This window comes from Lampris incognitus, chromosome 15, assembly GCF_029633865.1.
Source record: "Lampris incognitus isolate fLamInc1 chromosome 15, fLamInc1.hap2, whole genome shotgun sequence".
Taxonomy (NCBI): Eukaryota; Metazoa; Chordata; class Actinopteri; order Lampriformes; family Lampridae; genus Lampris; species Lampris incognitus.
In genome coordinates, this window is record NC_079225.1 from 18,737,671 (window position 1) to 18,751,125 (window position 13,455).

Consider the following 13,455-nt stretch of genomic DNA (forward strand, 5'->3'; position numbering starts at 1 on the left):
GGGACGAGATTCCTCAAAGTCCGTTTCAATGAAGATGTCTCCTCTTTACCTTACAGCACCAAATTTGAGACGCTGGAAGGGATTGAATACTTCAGAGTGCTGCACGATAACCAATCTAAAGTTTGCAGGCTGTGCCTCCAGCCCGGACACATCCTACGGGAGTGCCCGGAGTTCAAGTGCTTCAAGTGCGGGGAGATCGGACACTACGCACGAGAATGCGCAGCCATGCCTGGAGCAGATCCCAAAGAGGAGACAGAGAGGGACACCGGCGAGGGAGTGGAGGACGGGGCAGAAGAGACGGAGACAGGAAATAATCCTGATGGCATTGCGACTGATGGCGAAGCAGAGGGGCCCCAGTCAGCTGCACGCCATGAAATGGAGGAGGAGAGCGAGGTCGAGGAGGAAGAGGAGGAGGAGGAGAAAAGAGGAAGCGGCGGTTTGACTGCGGCCTCTGAGAGGGTGGGGAGGATGCCGACGAGCGTCTCCACTCTGGCGCACGGGTCGCTGAGGGGTCAGGCTGTAACAACATCAGGGGACAGGAGCCGCAGCAACCAGAGGGAGGGCAGTTCGGCCAGCCTTGCGTCCTTGCCTTGCGGGCAGCCGGGGCAGAGAGGGCCTCTACACGGGCAGGGGAGTGAGAGACGACAGCCGAACCCTAAGGCTTCGGAATGGGATGGAGTCAGTAAGGGGAGGGAAGAGGGAACAAGCAGAAAGGGCAAGACTAAGAGGGGTAAATAATAATGGACTGAAAAGGGTGTGCATCATGTTTTTTGTTTGGGGATTATTTTTCTCTGTCTTTCCCACTCACCATGGTCAAAATAGCATCATTCAACGTACGTGGACTACGTGACATGGACAAGTTCACTAAAGTCGTAAAAATGTGTGATGCATAAATAATCTGTCTCCAAGAAACCCACTGGGACACTGACTGTGAAACTCAGTGCAAGAAAAGGTGGCCTGGATCCTACTTTTCAAGCCATGGGACTCAGCAGGCACGAGGAGTAAGCATCATGGTGAGTAGCCACATTGAGGCTGATGCCACTCTAATAGACAAAGACCTTGGGGGGAGGTGGGTTAAAGTGGGCTTTGTTTTTGAAGACACTGTCTACAAATTACTGAACATTTATGCGCCCAACCACGAGGGGGACAGGTCTTCTTTCTTTCGAGAATTGAATATCATAGCTAAAGACTGTGACATCATAGTTGGGGATTTCAATGTCAAGATGAGCAGGCTTGACATAAGCGATAACGGTAGCTATAGACACGACTGTTCCAGAGCGGCCCTGAATCTGTTTATGGCCAAGAATGATTTCTGTGATTTATGGAGAACCAGAAATCCCATAACACGAGAGTACTCGAGAGTACAGCCACAAATGGACACTGTACGGCAAAGTCGGATTGATTTTTGTTTAGTCAAGAAACCGCAGATCGACCTTTTCGATACTGTGCGCTATTGTTTAAATTTCATTAGTGATCATGCCATCCTGCGTGTGGGAATGGGGGGTAAAAGGAGGGGGAGGGGGGGAGGCGTGTGGCACCTTAATGCTAGCCTGCTGAACAGAAGGGATTATGTTGACTGTATCTCTAAATTGATCTCATTTGAATGTTCACAGCCTGAGTTTGGGGAAAATATCATAGAGGGGTGGGAAAAATTAAAAGTGAGAATTAAACAAAAAGTATTCAGTTTGCGAAAAGATTGAACTTTAAAACTAGAGAAAAAGAAAGATCATTAAGGAATACAATTGCTAAATTAAATGCACAACCGGTTGTCAATGTTGAAAGGCTTGTGAATATTCAAAATGAAATAAATGAAATTGAAAGGATAAAATGTGAAGGTGCTATAGTGAGGAGCCGTGCTCAATATGCAGTAGAAGGGGAGAAAAGTACAGCTTTTTTCCTCAACTTGGAAAAAAGGAAACAAAATCAGTGTTATTTGCAAGAAATCAAAAATAAAGAAGGTAAAGTAGTGACCAATTTCGTAGACATTCTGGAAACAGTACAAACTTTTTATAGTGACTTGTTTAAAACTGAGAGTTCAGACATACAAGCTACAAATGACATATTGGAAGAGATGACTGCTAAATTAAATGATGAGGATAAATCAGCGTGTGAACAGGAAATAACTGAGGAAGATATAGAGTGTGCAATAAATCAAATGATGTCAAATAAAAGCCCAGGTAGTGATGGGTTGACGGCAAACTTCTATAAAGCTTTCTGCAACACGCTCAAACCAACACTACTGAAATTGTATAAAACAATGGAAAAAGAACAGAAGGTACCGGAGTCAATGACTCTAGGCTTGATCACTTTAATTTTTAAGAAAGGGGAGAAGAATAAACTAACAAATTATAGGCCCATTACTCTGTTGAACAATGACTACAAAATACTAATGAAAATATTCGCAAACAGAGTCAAACAAATATTACATACAATAATAGAAGCCACCCAGGCTTATAGTGTGCCAGGGAGAGAAGTCACTGACACAGTACGCACCATAAGAGATGTGGTGGAGTATTTAAAAGAGACAGATCAAGCAGGTGTCCTTCTGGCCATTGACTTCAATAAAGCCTTTGACCGAGTAGAGCATCAATTTATGTTTAATGTACTGGAGAAGGTAGGTTTTGGAGACAGATTTCTAACTTGGGTAAAATTATTATATAGCAAAGCTACAGGTAAGGTCAAATGCAACGGTGCAACCACTGATGCGTTTCCTCTGGAAAGGTCGGTCAGACAAGGCTGTCCACTATCCTCAATCCTGTACACAATAATAGCAGAGCCACTAGGAATTCTATTAAAACAAGACAAGGGTATTAGAGGTATTGAGTTACCAGGGGGAGGATCCTGTGTCGTCCAGCAATTTGCTGATGACACCACCCTAACAGTAAAGGACATGGCAAGCATAGAGAGAGCAATCGCAGTAATAAACATGTACGGTCGAGCCTCTGGCTCCCGCATAAATGTAGGTAAGTCAGAAATCATGTTCATTAACATGGCTGAGCCTCAGCAGGAGACCACACCTTTTAAAATACAAAGCAAGCATATAAAAATTCTAGGTACCTACATCGGTCAAGATGTAGTGGCAGCTCGTGATCTGTCATGGACGGAAATTATTAATAAAATAGAAAAATGTCTAAATTATTGGAAACTGAGAGACCTAAAACTCAAAGGTAGAGTAGTGGTTCTAAACAACTTAATATTGTCAAAACTAAACTATACATTAGCAGTTATAGAACTACCCTTATGGGTATTAAACAGAATAAATGAAATTATAACCAATTTTTTGTGGAGGGCAAAAGTAAGTAAAATAGCACGAAAAACATTAATAAGTAAGTACAGAGACGGAGGACTTCAATTAGTAGATATAGAAAGCAAAAAAAGGGCGTTCAGGATCAAAACTGTGCAAAAATATCTGTGTGACTCCACAGCCCACGGCTGGAAAAGCCTGATGGCTTACTTCATAAACAAGGTATTTCACATAGGCGATTTTGTGCTGCTGATGCAACTAAAGCGACCGATGATGGCGGGGCTTCCAGGTTTCTATAGAGAAGTCCTGTCCGCTCACGCGGAATTTCTAAAGCATATAGACTATGCATGTGACTCGGTAAACGTCATCAGAGAAATGCCAATCTTTCTAAATAAGAAAATTCAAAAGACAGGTAAGCTTCTATGTAATAATGACATGTTAACAGCAGGTTTGGTCCAGTTGAAGGACGTCATGTATGAACTGATGCCGGGTTTTCTCCCCCCCCAAGCCATATATGACAGTATAAAGGAGATAAACTATGAGGCCAAAATTACGGAGACAACAAGCTATTATAACGATTTAAAGGAAAGCATCCCAAAAGAATGGCGGACAACCATAGAGCGGAGAGCGGTACAGAACAGAGAGGGGGAGCTCCCAGCCATGTTGGTGGAGCAAGGAGGAGAGTGGAGGAGTATACACAGGTTGACAAGCAAACAGATCTATGAAAAGTTTCTGGCACAGGCGTCGCAACGTCCGACCTCTCTGCCGTTCTGGGGCAAAGTTACGCCCAATTTGAATGTGGGACAAATCTGGGGACAATGGAGGGTGAGAGGGAACAGCATTGAGGCAGAAGACAACGACTACAAAATCCGACACAACAAAGTGTTCACTAACGTTATTCTGCACCAGTTTGACAAGGGGGTCGGCAGGGAGTGCGACGTCTGTGGCCTGCTGCCTGAAACACTATTGCACATGTACCGCCACTGCTCGGAGCTGGCGAGCTTCTTTGAAACCCTGAAAAAGTGCTTAGTCAACAAACTGGGATTAATTTGGGACAGCGGGGATTCGTGGGATGTATTCTTTGTGTTTGGAGTGTGGGAGAAGAGCAGGGTGAAGAACGCAGCGCTGTGCAAATTCCTCTTAAGTCACGCCCGGTGGGCCGTCAAATCACGTCGGAACATTGCGCACTTTGAACGCAGAATCATCCCGGTTTGGAACATTTTCAAAAACATGGTCAAAAAACAAACACATTACAGACTGACGCACGGCGATGCGGACTTCACCCGGCTCTTCATCAGAGACAGCCATCTCCTCTCCCTCAACAGGAGGGGGGAGATTGTGTGGAACTGGTGAGGGAGGGAGGGAGGGGAGGAAAAAGTCTGAAATGATGTGAACGGAAAATGATGATTATTGGAAGGGTAAACATAAACAGAGTTAAAGACGAGTTACGGTTTTCTTTTAACTTTCTCTGTTATGTTTTATTGAAGTTAAGGGGAGGATGGGATCATTCTGTTTAATGTGGAATGTGTGTCATTTAAAACCTCAAAGTGGTGTTTTAATGTCACTTTCTTTTAAAAACAAAGTCTAAGGCTTGTTCAAAGGGCTGATTTGTTTCATTTTCTGTTCTGGTTCCAAAGCGCTGATTTAAGTTGATGATTTGGAAAGCATGGCTTTATTTTATGTATAAAGAGAGACGGATACTATCTTGTGTAAGCCAAACAAAGTGTAAAACAAATGTAACAATGTGGAATTGATGGACAATACATGCAATCAAAAATGTATTTTTGTTCCCAAAAATATATTTTCATAATAAAAGACAAAAAAAAAATAAAAAAAATAACGCCCGATCTCGTCCGATCTCGGAAGCCAAGCAGGGTCGGGCCTGGTTAGTACTTGGATGGGAGACCGCCTGGGAATACCAGGTGCTGTAAGCCTTTTATCCCCCCGCCCCAACTATAATCCACAAAGCAAACGTATAGGAAAAACCAGACATACATTTTGGTCAAAGATCACTACAAGCTACTCAATGGCCACCTCTTATGTTTTAGTCTTATTCTGTCACAGCCTCTCGCCCTTGACATCAAAGCGATCGCCCTTGACACCTGCTGACCCCCCCCCCCTTCACCGCGGTACACCAGTTGGCCATCAAAGGAATCGCCGCTCTCCCTTGACATCAAAGCGATCGCCATCACCCTTAAAAAGCCTCCACTGTGAACCAGTCTGCGCTGGAACGTCGCCTTTCATGGACTTCTGCCTGCCCGCCTGCCTACCAGCCACTGAGCGAACTCCTGCTCTACCCCTGAGATCGGTTACTTCCATAAAGACTTGATTTCTTCCCTTACCTGGTTGTCCCGTCTGCTTTTGGGTTCTTTCCTGATACGTGACATATTCTTACACTTAACACTTGACTCTTTCCACAGCAAACGCAATAAGATGTCACGTAGCTGGTCATAAACGCAGAAACTGGTGAAATAAGCTGATAGCAGAAAGAAGAAGCGCGGAGGCCGAATTATATATAAAAGAGCGGCACGGTGCCGGCTCAACGGCTTACGGCCATACCACTCTGATAACTTCCGGGTTGGCGTGGTGGCGGCGGAGCGGACGAAAAAGACATTAAATCGACGGGGAAACGAGAGCAGTCTCTGAAAATCACGTTTCTAACACGTTTTGTGGCTTTAGAAGCACGAAAATGGCACAAACGGCGAGGACACTCGGACCGGACAAGACTTACGACGACGGGCAGACGGACAAACAAAATGGAGGTATAGCGGCGGAAACAAAGCAGCCCCAGCAGGACGCGAATCCGACTGAGGCAGAAAGCGTGATGGAGAAGGGGGAGAGAGGAGAATTTGTGGTGGTGGAGAGTCGAGCGGAGAAACGAAAAGAGAGACGAGGTGGAGGGGCCACAGCAATGGGGTTGGTGAAAGAGACGGCGGTCGCAGCGGAAGCGGCGGGGAGGGAGGGGGAAGGGAGAGAGATGGACAGAGACCTGGTGGTTAATGTGGACGTGGAGGGAGAAGACAAAATCTCCATGATGGAGCTTCTGCGTGCGGTTGACAACACGTGTGGGAGAGTATTGGGCTGCAGGTCGAAAAGCGACAAACGATGGGAGCTCACGATGAGTAACCCGAAAGGGAAAACAAGACTGCTGGACGGCTTCAAGATTGGAAACTCCAGAGTGGTGGCATCGGAAGTTACGAGGGACACCAGGATCGTCTCCTTTTTGAACCTTCCCCTGTATGTCACAGACAATCAAATTGTTACTAAACTGGAGCAGTGGGGCGTGGAGCCGGTGTCTCCTATCAAGCGGAGGAAGTGGGCCGGGACGGACGTTTTTGACGGGACGAGATTCCTCAAAGTCCGTTTCAATGAAAATGTCTCCTCTTTACCTTACAGCACCAAATTTGATACGCTGGAAGGGATTGAATACTTCAGAGTGCTGCACGATAATCAATCTAAAGTTTGCAGGCTGTGCCTCCAGCCCGGACACATCCTACGGGAGTGCCCGGAGTTCAAGTGCTTCAAGTGCGGGGAGATCGGACACTACGCACGAGAATGCGCATCCATGCCTGGAGCAGATCCCAAAGAGGAGACAGAGAGGGACACCGGCGAGGGAGTGGAGGACGGGGCAGAAGAGACGGAGACAGGAGATCATCCTGATGGCATTGCGACTGATGGCGAAGCAGAGGGGCCCCAGTCAGCTGCACGCCATGAGATGGAGGAGGAGAGCGAGGTCGAGGAGGAAGAGGAGGAGGAGGAGAAAAGAGGAAGCGGCGGTTTGACTGCGGCCTCTGAGAGGGTGGGGAGGATGCCGACGAGCGTCTCCACTCTGGCGCACGGGTCGCTGAGGGGTCAGGCTGTAACAACATCAGGGGACAGGAGCCGCAGCAACCAGAGGGAGGGCAGTTCGGCCAGCCTTGTGTCCTTGCCTTGCGGGCAGCCGGGGCAGAGAGGGCCTCTACACGGGCAGGGGAGTGAGAGACGACAGCCGAACCCTAAGGCTTCGGAATGGGATGGAGTTAGTAAGGGGAGGGAAGAGGGAACAAGCAGAAAGGGCAAGACGAAGAGGGGTAAATAATAATGGACTGAAAAGGGTGTGCATCATGTTTTTTGTTTGGGGATTATTTTTCTCTGTCTTTCCCACTCACCATGGTCAAAATAGCATCATTCAACGTACGTGGACTACGTGACATGGACAAGTTCACTAAAGTCGTAAAAATGTGTGATGCAGAAATAATCTGTCTCCAAGAAACCCACTGGGACACTGACTGTGAAACTCAGTGCAAGAAAAGGTGGCCTGGATCCTACTTTTCAAGCCATGGGACTCAGCGGGCACGAGGAGTAAGCATCATGGTGAGTAGCCACATTGAGGCTGATGCCACTCTAATAGACAAAGACATTGGGGGGAGGTGGGTTAAAGTGGGCTTTGTTTTTGAAGACACTGTCTACAAATTACTGAACATTTATGCGCCCAACCACGAGGGGGACAGGTCTTCTTTCTTTCGAGAATTGAATATCATAGCTAAAGACTGTGACATCATAGTTGGGGATTTCAATGTCAAGATGAGCAGGCTTGACATTAGCGATAACGGTAGCTATAAACACGACTGTTCCAGAGCGGCCCTGAATCTGTTTATGGCCAAGAATAATTTCTGTGATTTATGGAGAACCAGAAATCCCATAACACGAGAGTACTCGAGAGTACAGCCACAAATGGACACTGTACGGCAAAGTCGGATTGATTTTTGTTTAGTCAAGAAACCGCAGATCGACCTTTTCGATACTGTGCGCTATTGTTTAAATTTCATTAGTGATCATGCCATCCTGCGTGTGGGAATGGGGGGTAAAAGGAGGGGGAGGGGGGGAGGCGTGTGGCACCTTAATGCTAGCCTGCTGAACAGAAGGGATTATGTTGAATGCATCTCTAAATTGATCTCATTTGAATGTTCACAGCCTGAGTTTGGGGAAAATATCATAGAGGGGTGGGAAAAATTAAAAATGAGAATTAAACAAAAAAGTATTCAGTTTGCGAAAAGATTGAACTTTAAAACTAGAGAAAAAGAAAGATCATTAAGAAATACAATTGCTAAATTAAATGCACAACCGGTTGTCAATGTTGAAAGGCTTGTGAATATTCAAAATGAAATAAATGAAATTGAAAGGATAAAATGTGAAGGTGCTATAGTGAGGAGCCGTGCTCAATATGCAGTAGAAGGGGAGAAAAGTACAGCTTTTTTCCTCAACTTGGAAAAAAGGAAACAAAATCAGTGTTATTTGCAAGAAATCAAAAATAAAGAAGGTAAAGTAGTGACCAATTTCGTAGACATTCTGGAAACAGTACAAACTTTTTATAGTGACTTGTTTAAAACTGAGAGTTCAGACATACAAGCTACAAATGACATATTGGAAGAGATGACTGCTAAATTAAATGATGAGGATAAATCAGCGTGTGAACAGGAAATAACTGAGGAAGATATAGAGTGTGCAATAAATCAAATGATGTCAAATAAAAGCCCAGGTAGTGATGGGTTGACGGCAAACTTCTATAAAGCTTTCTGCAACACGCTCAAACCAACACTACTGAAATTGTATAAAACAATGGAAAAAGAACAGAAGGTACCGGAGTCAATGACTCTAGGCTTGATCACTTTAATTTTTAAGAAAGGGGAGAAGAATAAACTAACAAATTATAGGCCCATTACTCTGTTGAACAATGACTACAAAATACTAATGAAAATATTCGCAAACAGAGTCAAACAAATATTACATACAATAATAGAAGCCACCCAGGCTTATAGTGTGCCAGGGAGAGAAGTCACTGACACAGTACGCACCATAAGAGATGTGGTGGAGTATTTAAAAGAGACAGATCAAGCAGGTGTCCTTCTGGCCATTGACTTCAATAAAGCCTTTGACAAAGTAGAGCATCAATTTATGTTTAATGTACTGGAGAAGGTAGGTTTTGGAGACAGATTTCTAACTTGGGTAAAATTATTATATAGCAAAGCTACAGGTAAGGTCAAATGCAACGGTGCAACCACTGATGCGTTTCCTCTGGAAAGGTCGGTCAGACAAGGCTGTCCACTATCCTCAATCCTGTACACAATAATAGCAGAGCCACTAGGAATTCTATTAAAACAAGACAAGGGTATTAGAGGTATTGAGTTACCAGGGGGAGGATCCTGTGTCGTCCAGCAATTTGCTGATGACACCACCCTAACAGTAAAGGACATGGCAAGCATAGAGAGAGCAATCGCAGTAATAAACATGTACGGTCGAGCCTCTGGCTCCCGCATAAATGTAGGTAAGTCAGAAATCATGTTCATTAACATGGCTGAGCCTCAGCAGGAGACCACACCTTTTAAAATACAAAGCAAGCATATAAAAATTCTAGGTACCTACATCGGTCAAGATGTAGTGGCAGCTCGTGATCTGTCATGGACGGAAATTATTAATAAAATAGAAAAATGTCTAAATTATTGGAAACTGAGAGACCTAAAACTCAAAGGTAGAGTAGTGGTTCTAAACAACTTAATATTGTCAAAACTAAACTATACATTAGCAGTTATAGAACTACCCTTATGGGTATTAAACAGAATAAATGAAATTATAACCAATTTTTTGTGGAGGGCAAAAGTAAGTAAAATAGCACGAAAAACATTAATAAGTAAGTACAGAGACGGAGGACTTCAATTAGTAGATATAGAAAGCAAAAAAAGGGCGTTCAGGATCAAAACTGTGCAAAAATATCTGTGTGACTCCACAGCCCACGGCTGGAAAAGCCTGATGGCTTACTTCATAAACAAGGTATTTCACATAGGCGATTTTGTGCTGCTGATGCAACTAAAGCGACCGATGATGGCGGGGCTTCCAGGTTTCTATAGAGAAGTCCTGTCCGCTCACGCGGAATTTCTAAAGCATATAGACTATGCATGTGACTCGGTAAACGTCATCAGAGAAATGCCAATCTTTCTAAATAAGAAAATTCAAAAGACAGGTAAGCTTCTATGTAATAATGACATGTTAACAGCAGGTTTGGTCCAGTTGAAGGACGTCATGTATGAACTGATGCCGGGTTTTCTCCCCCCCCCAAGCCATATATGACAGTATAAAGGAGATAAACTATGAGGCCAAAATTACGGAGACAACAAGCTATTATAACGATTTAAAGGAAAGCATCCCAAAAGAATGGCGGACAACCATAGAGCGGAGAGCGGTACAGAACAGAGAGGGGGAGCTCCCAGCCATGTTGGTGGAGCAAGGAGGAGAGTGGAGGAGTATACACAGGTTGACAAGCAAACAGATCTATGAAAAGTTTCTGGCACAGGCGTCGCAACGTCCGACCTCTCTGCCGTTCTGGGGCAAAGTTACGCCCAATTTGAATGTGGGACAAATCTGGGGACAATGGAGGGTGAGAGGGAACAGCATTGAGGCAGAAGACAACGACTACAAAATCCGACACAACAAAGTGTTCACTAACGTTATTCTGCACCAGTTTGACAAGGGGGTCGGCAGGGAGTGCGACGTCTGTGGCCTGCTGCCTGAAACACTATTGCACATGTACCGCCACTGCTCGGAGCTGGCGAGCTTCTTTGAAACCCTGAAAAAGTGCTTAGTCAACAAACTGGGATTAATTTGGGACAGCGGGGATTCGTGGGATGTATTCTTTGTGTTTGGAGTGTGGGAGAAGAGCAGGGTGAAGAACGCAGCGCTGTGCAAATTCCTCTTAAGTCACGCCCGGTGGGCCGTCAAATCACGTCGGAACATTGCGCACTTTGAACGCAGAATCATCCCGGTTTGGAACATTTTCAAAAACATGGTCAAAAAACAAACACATTACAGACTGACGCACGGCGATGCGGACTTCACCCGGCTCTTCATCAGAGACAGCCATCTCCTCTCCCTCAACAGGAGGGGGGAGATTGTGTGGAACTGGTGAGGGAGGGAGGGAGGGGAGGAAAAAGTCTGAAATGATGTGAACGGAAAATGATGATTATTGGAAGGGTAAACATAAACAGAGTTAAAGACGAGTTACGGTTTTCTTTTAACTTTCTCTGTTATGTTTTATTGAAGTTAAGGGGAGGATGGGATCATTCTGTTTAATGTGGAATGTGTGTCATTTAAAACCTCAAAGTGGTGTTTTAATGTCACTTTCTTTTAAAAACAAAGTCTAAGGCTTGTTCAAAGGGCTGATTTGTTTCATTTTCTGTTCTGGTTCCAAAGCGCTGATTTAAGTTGATGATTTGGAAAGCATGGCTTTATTTTATGTATAAAGAGAGACGGATACTATCTTGTGTAAGCCAAACAAAGTGTAAAACAAATGTAACAATGTGGAATTGATGGACAATACATGCAATCAAAAATGTATTTTTGTTCCCAAAAATATATTTTCATAATAAAAGACAAAAAAAAAAATAAAAAAAATAACGCCCGATCTCGTCCGATCTCGGAAGCCAAGCAGGGTCGGGCCTGGTTAGTACTTGGATGGGAGACCGCCTGGGAATACCAGGTGCTGTAAGCCTTTTATCCCCCCGCCCCAACTATAATCCACAAAGCAAACGTATAGGAAAAACCAGACATACATTTTGGTCAAAGATCACTACAAGCTACTCAATGGCCACCTCTTATGTTTTAGTCTTATTCTGTCACAGCCTCTCGCCCTTGACATCAAAGCGATCGCCCTTGACACCTGCTGACCCCCCCCCCCTTCACCGCGGTACACCAGTTGGCCATCAAAGGAATCGCCGCTCTCCCTTGACATCAAAGCGATCGCCATCACCCTTAAAAAGCCTCCACTGTGAACCAGTCTGCGCTGGAACGTCGCCTTTCATGGACTTCTGCCTGCCCGCCTGCCTACCAGCCACTGAGCGAACTCCTGCTCTACCCCTGAGATCGGTTACTTCCATAAAGACTTGATTTCTTCCCTTACCTGGTTGTCCCGTCTGCTTTTGGGTTCTTTCCTGATACGTGACATATTCTTACACTTAACACTTGACTCTTTCCACAGCAAACGCAATAAGATGTCACGTAGCTGGTCATAAACGCAGAAACTGGTGAAATAAGCTGATAGCAGAAAGAAGAAGCGCGGAGGCCGAATTATATATAAAAGAGCGGCACGGTGCCGGCTCAACGGCTTACGGCCATACCACTCTGATAACTTCCGGGTTGGCGTGGTGGCGGCGGAGCGGACGAAAAAGACATTAAATCGACGGGGAAACGAGAGCAGTCTCTGAAAATCACGTTTCTAACACGTTTTGTGGCTTTAGAAGCACGAAAATGGCACAAACGGCGAGGACACTCGGACCGGACAAGACTTACGACGACGGGCAGACGGACAAACAAAATGGAGGTATAGCGGCGGAAACAAAGCAGCCCCAGCAGGACGCGAATCCGACTGAGGCAGAAAGCGTGATGGAGAAGGGGGAGAGAGGAGAATTTGTGGTGGTGGAGAGTCGAGCGGAGAAACGAAAAGAGAGACGAGGTGGAGGGGCCACAGCAATGGGGTTGGTGAAAGAGACGGCGGTCGCAGCGGAAGCGGCGGGGAGGGAGGGGGAAGGGAGAGAGATGGACAGAGACCTGGTGGTTAATGTGGACGTGGAGGGAGAAGACAAAATCTCCATGATGGAGCTTCTGCGTGCGGTTGACAACACGTGTGGGAGAGTATTGGGCTGCAGGTCGAAAAGCGACAAACGATGGGAGCTCACGATGAGTAACCCGAAAGGGAAAACAAGACTGCTGGACGGCTTCAAGATTGGAAACTCCAGAGTGGTGGCATCGGAAGTTACGAGGGACACCAGGATCGTCTCCTTTTTGAACCTTCCCCTGTATGTCACAGACAATCAAATTGTTACTAAACTGGAGCAGTGGGGCGTGGAGCCGGTGTCTCCTATCAAGCGGAGGAAGTGGGCCGGGACGGACGTTTTTGACGGGACGAGATTCCTCAAAGTCCGTTTCAATGAAAATGTCTCCTCTTTACCTTACAGCACCAAATTTGATACGCTGGAAGGGATTGAATACTTCAGAGTGCTGCACGATAATCAATCTAAAGTTTGCAGGCTGTGCCTCCAGCCCGGACACATCCTACGGGAGTGCCCGGAGTTCAAGTGCTTCAAGTGCGGGGAGATCGGACACTACGCACGAGAATGCGCATCCATGCCTGGAGCAGATCCCAAAGAGGAGACAGAGAGGGACACCGGCGAGGGAGTGGAGGA